Here is a 7,831-nt window from a genome sequence, read left to right on the forward strand (position 1 = left end):
CTTCCTGTTGTCAGCACAGAGCCTGACAGTTTTCAAACCCATGAAGTGATCATGACCTGAGACAAATTCGGATGTTTAACCTACTGAGCCACCCAGGTGCCCCCTCTAAATGCTCTTTAAATAGATGTTGAATTGTTCCTTCTGGATTTTTTTTTTGTCTAAACTCTAATTGTACTTTTATTTTTTACCCAATTTTCTATTTAACTTTCAGTTACTTAACATACAGTGTAATAATTAGTTTCAGATATAAAATTTAATGATTCATCACTTACCTACAGTATCTGGTGCTCATCCCAAATGCCCTCTTAGTAACTATCACCTATTTAAGTCACTCTCCGCCCACTTCTCCTCTGGTAACCATCAGTTTGTTCTCTATAGTTAAGAGTCTACTTCTTGGTTTCCTTCTCATTTTTTGCCCCTATGTTCATTTGTTTTGTTTCTTAAATTCCACACAAGAGTGAAATTATATGGTATTTGTCTTTCTCTGACTGATTTTACTTAGCATAATACTCTCTAGGTCCATCCAGTCATTGCAAATGGCAAGATTCCATTCTTTTTGATAACTGAGTAATATTCCATCATGTATATGACGACTTCTTTATCCATTCATCAGTCAATAGGCATTTGGGCTCTTTCCATAATTTAGCTATTGTAGATAATGCTGCTATAAACACTGGGGTGTATTAATCCTTTGAATTACTATTTTTGCATCCTTTGAGTAAATATCTAGTAGTGCAATTGCTGGATCATAGGATAGTTTTATTTTAACTTTTTGAGGAACCTCCATACTGTTTTCTACATGGCTGCAGCAGTTTAGTGTGCATCCCACCAATAGTGTAAAGAGTGCCCCTTTCTCCACATTCTTGCCAACACCTGTTGTTTCCTTTTTTGTTACTTTTAGCCATTCTGACTGGTGTGAAATGATATACCATTGTAGTTTTAATTTGTATTTTCTTGACAGTGGCTGATGTTGAGCATCTTTTAATGTGTCCATTCGCCATCTGGATGTCTTCTTTGGAAACATGTCTGTTCATGTCTTCTGACCATTTTTTAACTGGATTATTTGTTTTTTGGATATTGAGTTATATAAGTTCTTTATATATTTTGGATACTAACCCTTTATCAGGTATGTCATTTGCAAATATCTTCTCCCATTCTGTAGGTTGCCTTTTTTGATTTGTTGATTGTTTTCTCTGCTGTGTAGAAGCTTCTTATTTTGATGCAGTCCAAATAGTTTATTTTTGCTTTTGTTTCCTTTTCCTAAGGAGACGTATCTAGAAAGAAGTTGCTACGGCTGATGCTAGAGAGGTTGCCACCTGTATTCTTCTGTAGGATTTTACTGGTTTCCTATCTCACATTTAGGGCTTTCATCCATTTTAATTTATTTTTTGTATATGGTGTAAGAAAGTGGTCCGGTTTCATTTTTTGCATGTAGCTGTCCAGTTTTCCCAACACCATTTGTTGAAGAGAGTGTCTTTTTTTCTATTGGATATTCTTTCCTGCCTTGCCAAAGATTAATTGACCATATAGTTGTGGGTCCATTTCTGTATTTTCTATTCTGTTCCATTGATCTATGTGTCTGTTTTTGTGCCAGTAACATACTGTCTTGATGATTATAGCTTTGTAATATAACTTGAAGTCTAGAATTGTGATGCCTCCCACTTTGCTTTTCTTTTTCAGGATTGCTTTGGCTATTCAGGGATCTTTTGAGGTTCCATACAAATTTTAAGATTACTTGTTCTACCTCTGTGAAAAATGCTGGTGGTATTTTGATAGGGATTGCATTAAATGTGTAGATTGTTTTGGGTAATGTAGACATTTAAATTTTTTTAACGTTTATTCATTTTTTGAGAGACAGAGAAAGACAGAGCATGTGGGGGGGAGGGGTAGAGAGAGAGGGGGACACAGAATCCGAAGGAAGTTCCAGGCTCCAAACTGACAGCACAGAGCCTGATGCAGAGCTCAAATTCACAAACCATGAGATCATGACCTGAGCCAAAGTCGGACGCTTAATTGACTGAGCCAGCCAGGCAACCCGGGTAGTGTAGACATTTTAGCAATATTTGTTCTTCCAATCCATGAAAATGGAATGTTTTTCCATTTCTGTGTGTCATCTTTAATTACTTTCATCAATGTTTTATCGTTTTCAGAGTATAAGTCTTTTATCTCTTTGGTTAGGTTTATTCCTAGGTATCTTATGGTTTCTGGTGCAATTGTAAATGGGATCGATTCCTTTATTTCTCTTTCTGCTGTTTCATTATTGGTGTATCAAAATGCAACCAATTTCTGTCCACTCCTAGGTATTTAGCCACATGAATGAAAACTTATGTTCACACAAAAACTTGCATGTGAATGTTCATAGCAGTTTATTTTTCATGATTGCCCCAAACTGGAAACAATCCAAATGTCCTTAATTTGGTGAGTAAAGAGGAAAAAAAAAACCTTTGGTTATCTATACAATGGAATACATGTCAGCAGTAAAAGAGAAGTAACTACTGATGTAAACAACAGCATGAATATACTTTGCTAAGCCAACAAAGCTAGACTCAAAGTCTACATATCATATGAATCCTAGAAAGGGCAAAACATCAGGGTCAGATAACAAATCAGTAGTTTTCAGGGGCTGGGGTTGGAGAGAGGGGTTGACTACAAAGGAGCATCATAAGGCTAGATTGTGGTGGTAGTTACACAGATGTATGCTTTTTTAAAGCCATATATGAGTGTTCAACAAAAGGAGTAAATTTTACTATTTGTAGACTATTCTGCAATGAAAAAGTAGGGAAGAAATGGAACTAAAAATAGCCTGTGTGTATTTAACTCCTTAGCCTCACTCCTGCACTCCCAAGTTTTCACCCACAGAAAGCAGGCTGTAAAGTTCTCCAGCCCCCAAAGAAGAGCATTCTAAGAGCCACCTGCTATATGCCCATCGAAGAAAATAGGCAAGGAGGAACCATAAAAAGACACACATGGGGAATATGAAGTAACTATATAAGAGGATTGTCATGATGGAGCAGAAGTAGAGACTCCTTCACGTCTAAGGTAGGGAATGAATCATTTCCATCATGCTTAGCAAGATTTGATAAATGCTACAGAGCAGTGATTACATGTTCTCATTCTTTTCTGGAATGAAGTTTTTATTGTATTTTGCCTTGTATTTTACTCCATCATTTTATTGCTGTGAGGGTGGCGTGGGGAGAGGAAGTTAACATGTCATTTACATGAACTTGAATCTATAGCCTATCTAATACACTGCATAATCTGTTTATTCCAAGTTGATCTCTTCTATTTCTTTTGGTTGCTGACTTCATAAAAGAACGTTACCAGGTTATTATTGGTTGTCTGCTCATTTAAAAAATCGTGGAACTAAAACGATGAGTGGGGACTTCTGGTAATTACAGATTTGGTAAATTGGACTAACCCTCCCACTGAGGACAACCACACACTCACACAAAACATATCTCTTAAAATAATCAGTGGACTAGACAATAAACAAGACAGTGAAGAAGCTCTGGAGGTGCCTGAGTGGCTCAGTGGGTTGAACATCCAACTTTGGCTCAGGTCATGACCTCGCAGTTCACTGTTCGTGAGTTTAAGCCCCATGTCAGGCTCACTGCTGTCAGCACAGAGCCCACTTCAGATCCTCTGTCCCCCTCTCTCTGCCCCTCCCCCACTTGCAGTCTCTCAAAAATAAAATAAACATTTTTTTTTTTGAAATTTTTTTTTTCAACGTTTTTTATTTATTTTTGGGACAGAGAGAGACAGAGCATGAACGGGGGAGGGGCAGAGAGAGAGAGGGAGACACAGAATCGGAAACAGGCTCCAGGCTCCGAGCCATCAGCCCAGAGCCTGACGCGGGGCTCGAACTCACGGACCGCGAGATCGTGACCTGGCTGAAGTCGGACGCTTAACCGACTGCGCCACCCAGGCGCCCCATAATAAAATAAACATTTAAAGAAAATAGTGAAGATGGGGCTCCTGGGTGGCTCAGTTGGTTAAGCATCCAACTTCGGCTCAGGTCATGATCTCACAGTTTGTGGGTTTCAGCCCCATGTTGGGCTCTGTGCTGACAGCTTGGAGCCTGGAGTATGCTTTGCATTCTGTGTCTCCCTCTCTCTCTCTGCCCTTCCCCCGACTCGGTCTCTGTCTCTGTCTCTGTCTCTGTCTCTGTCTCTGTCTCTCTTTCTCAAAAATAAATAAACATTTAAAAAATTAAAAAATAATAGTGAAGAAGCTCTAGAAATGGATCAAAGAAGATGGAAATCCAGAAATATGGGCTGCCCTTTTGGGGTTGCTCTTCCTCTTGGATGTTGCCAATTCTACAAGACATGGCAAAGATACAAAGTTTGGAGGAGCAAAAGAATCCAAAATCTGCTAAGAGGCAGAAGGCATAGGTAATCCCGTATGTTTTGGGTTGGTGCCCTGAGGGCTCCACCATAGAAGTAAGAGTGACCTTAAATTGGAATAACTTTTGCAGGAATTATAGCCTGTCTTCAAATCATATCAATCCCTGAAATTATAGTATAGTGATTCCATATTGTTATTTGCCACACATATTGGTAAAAGCTAGTATAAATTTTCTCTGGAGTATGATAACATTATTCTAAGTTTAAAATGAATTCTATAAATAAATTATAATTAAAATATTTAATATGCAATAAAATCACAGCAGAAGACAAAATAATGTGAATATTGTAATGTGAATTATTTACAATAGTCAAGGTATGGAAGCAACCAAAGTGTCCATCAATAGATGAATGGATAAAGAAGATATAGTATATATACAGGGGAATATTAACCATAAAAAAGAACAAGATCTTGCCATTTGTAACAACATGGATAGACCTAGAGGATGTTATACTAAGTGAAATAAGTGAGACAGAGAAAAATAAATGCCATATGATTTCACTTATATGTGGAATCTAGAAACCAAAACAAATGAATAAAGCAGCAAAAAACAGCAGCAGACTCACAAACAGAGTAAACTGGTGGTTGCCATTTTGGGAGAGGGGTGGAGAAATGGGTGAAATAGGTAAAGGGAATTAAGAGGTACAGACTTGAGTTATGAAATAAATAAGTCATGGAGATGAAAGTATAGCGTAAGGAATATAGTCAATAATATTGTAATAACATTGTATGGTAATTACACTTATTGTGGTGAACATTGCACAATACATAGAATTGCCAAATCACTATGTTGTGCACCTGAAACTAATATAACATGGTATGCCAACTATACTTCAATAATGTAAATAAAAAATATTTTTAGAATCATAAAAAATCTGACATGAACAAGAACTAGTGGGAAAAAAATAGACAATAGCAACATATCCACAGGAGGCCGAGAAATACAAAGAATCACACACGAATTTTAAAATAACTATGTTTACCATGCTCAAGTCAATATAAGACAAGACTGAGAATTTTGGTAGAAGACTAAAAACTATTTTTAAAAAGATGTACGAAATTTGAAATATTATACGATGGGCATTTTAGAATTGAAAAACTGTGATAACTGAAATTAAGAATTTGGTGGATGTGTCTTGACATCAGGTTAAACCTTACTGGAGAGTAATTTGGTTAACTGAAAGATCAGAAGAAAATAGCCAGAATGAGGCATGAACAAAAGGTAAAAATCAGGGGTGCCTGGATGGCTCAGTCGGTTAAGCATCTGACTCTTGATTTCAGCTCAGGTCATGATCTGACAGTTGTGGAATTGGGCCCCACTTGGGGCTCCACACTGAACCTGGAGCCTGTTTGGGATTCTCTTTCTCTCTCTCTCTCTCTCTCAAAATAAACAGTTTTTTTTTTTAAAAAAGGTAAATATCAATGAGAATGGAACCATAGAGAATACATTGAGAAGATCTATCATAAATGTAACTGCAATTTCAGAATGAGAGAGAGAATGGGACAGAGGTAGTATTTGTAAAGATGAGGGATTTTATTTCAATAAATAGTTCAGGAACAGTTAGCAATTTAGAAAGAAAAAATGAATTTTTATTCTTTATACCATACATAAAAAGTTCATTCCACCAGCGGTATAGGTCTACATATGAAAAGCAAAATAGTATAGCATCTAGAAGATAATATAAGAGAATAATTTATGAGCTTTGAGCAGGGAAATATTTCTTTAACATGATGAAAAGTAATAAAAGGAAAAAAATGTGATAATATCAAATTCAGTACATCTTTTCAGCAAAGGGAATAGTGAAGCCATGGAACGTATTTGCAAAGTATCTATTTGACAAAGAGCTCATAGCCAAAATGCCTACAAATCTATAGAAAAATGAGCAGGAACATACACTTCCATAAAGAGGACATCCAAATGGCCAATAAGCATATGAAAACTTGCTCATACTCTTTAGTTATGTGGAAAAAGTAAATCATAACCACAATGTGATAATACAATTGATCCAATAAAATGGCTTATACCAAGTGTTGAGAAAGATGTGGGTTAACCAAACTCTCAGTACTAAGGGGAGTATATATTGGTACAACTAATTTGCAAAACTATTTGGTTTTATCTACTAATTTAAAAATATCCTTGGGGCACCTGGGTGGTTCAGTCAGTTGAGCACTGACTCTTGACTTCAGCTCAGGTTATGATCTGAGTGTCATGGGATCAAGACCTGTCTTGGGGTCTGTGCTGATCTCTCTCTCTCTCTCTCTGCCTCTCCCCTGCTTGCAATCTATCTTCTCTCTCTAAAAATAAAAGTAAATAAAATAAATAAAAAGAGATAAAAATATCCTTACCTGCAACCTAGCAAAAGTATATTCCTAGTAGATATGTGTGCGTATGTGCATGAAGTCACATGTACAAGACTACTTAATAGCAGTATTATCTAAATAGTTCCAAGTTGGAAACAATCCAAATGTCTATTAACAGTACAATGGATAAATAAATCATAACATATTCATATAAGGGAATATTATATAGTAGTGATTCTTTTTTAAAAGTTTTATTTATTTATTTTGAGAGAGAGTACAAGAAGGGTAGAGAGAGAGGGAGGGAGAGAATCCCAAGCAGGCCCCACACTGTCAGCACAGAGCCGGATGTGGAGCTCAAACTCATGAACCATGAGATCATGACCTGGGCCAAAACCAACAGTGGCTACTTAACCAACTGAGCCTCCCTGGTGCCCCTATAGTAGTGATTCTAAAAATGTGTCTCTGGACCAGCAGCCTCAACATCAGCTAGAAAGCAATTAGAAATTCAAATTACTTTTTTAATGTTTACTTATTTATTTTGAGAGAGAGAGAGAGGCAGAGAGAGGGGGGGGGAGAGAGAGAACCCCAAGCAGGCTCTGCACTCTGAGCACAGAGCCTGATGTGGGGCTCAATCTCAGGGACTGTGAGATCATGACCTGAACTGAAGTCAAGAGTCAGGCACTTAACCCACTGAGCCACCCAGGTGCCCCAGAAATTCAAATTCTTGAACCTCATCTTAGACCTACCAAGTCAGAAATTCTGGGGATATGGGCCTATAAATCTGTGTTTTAGCAAGCCTTCTGGATGATTCTAATATACTCTCAAGTTTGAGAATTACTGTTCTACAGTAAAAAAATAAATGAAGCATAACAATATGCAGCAACATGGATGAGCCTCACAAATATAATTTTGAGTATAAGAAACTATATACAATATATACTGTATGATTTTATTTATATGAAATCCAAAAAATCAGGCAAAACTAAATAATAATGTTTAGGGATGGATGATCAGGTAGTAAAACTAGAAAATCAAGGAAGTGCTTACCATCAAAATAGTGTTTACTTCTGGGCGATGAATGGGCGGTTGGCTATTGGAAGGGATTCTGAATTGTATTCTGGGGCTG

This window comes from Neofelis nebulosa, chromosome X (genome assembly GCF_028018385.1).
Source record: "Neofelis nebulosa isolate mNeoNeb1 chromosome X, mNeoNeb1.pri, whole genome shotgun sequence".
NCBI classification, from domain to species: Eukaryota; Metazoa; Chordata; class Mammalia; order Carnivora; family Felidae; genus Neofelis; species Neofelis nebulosa.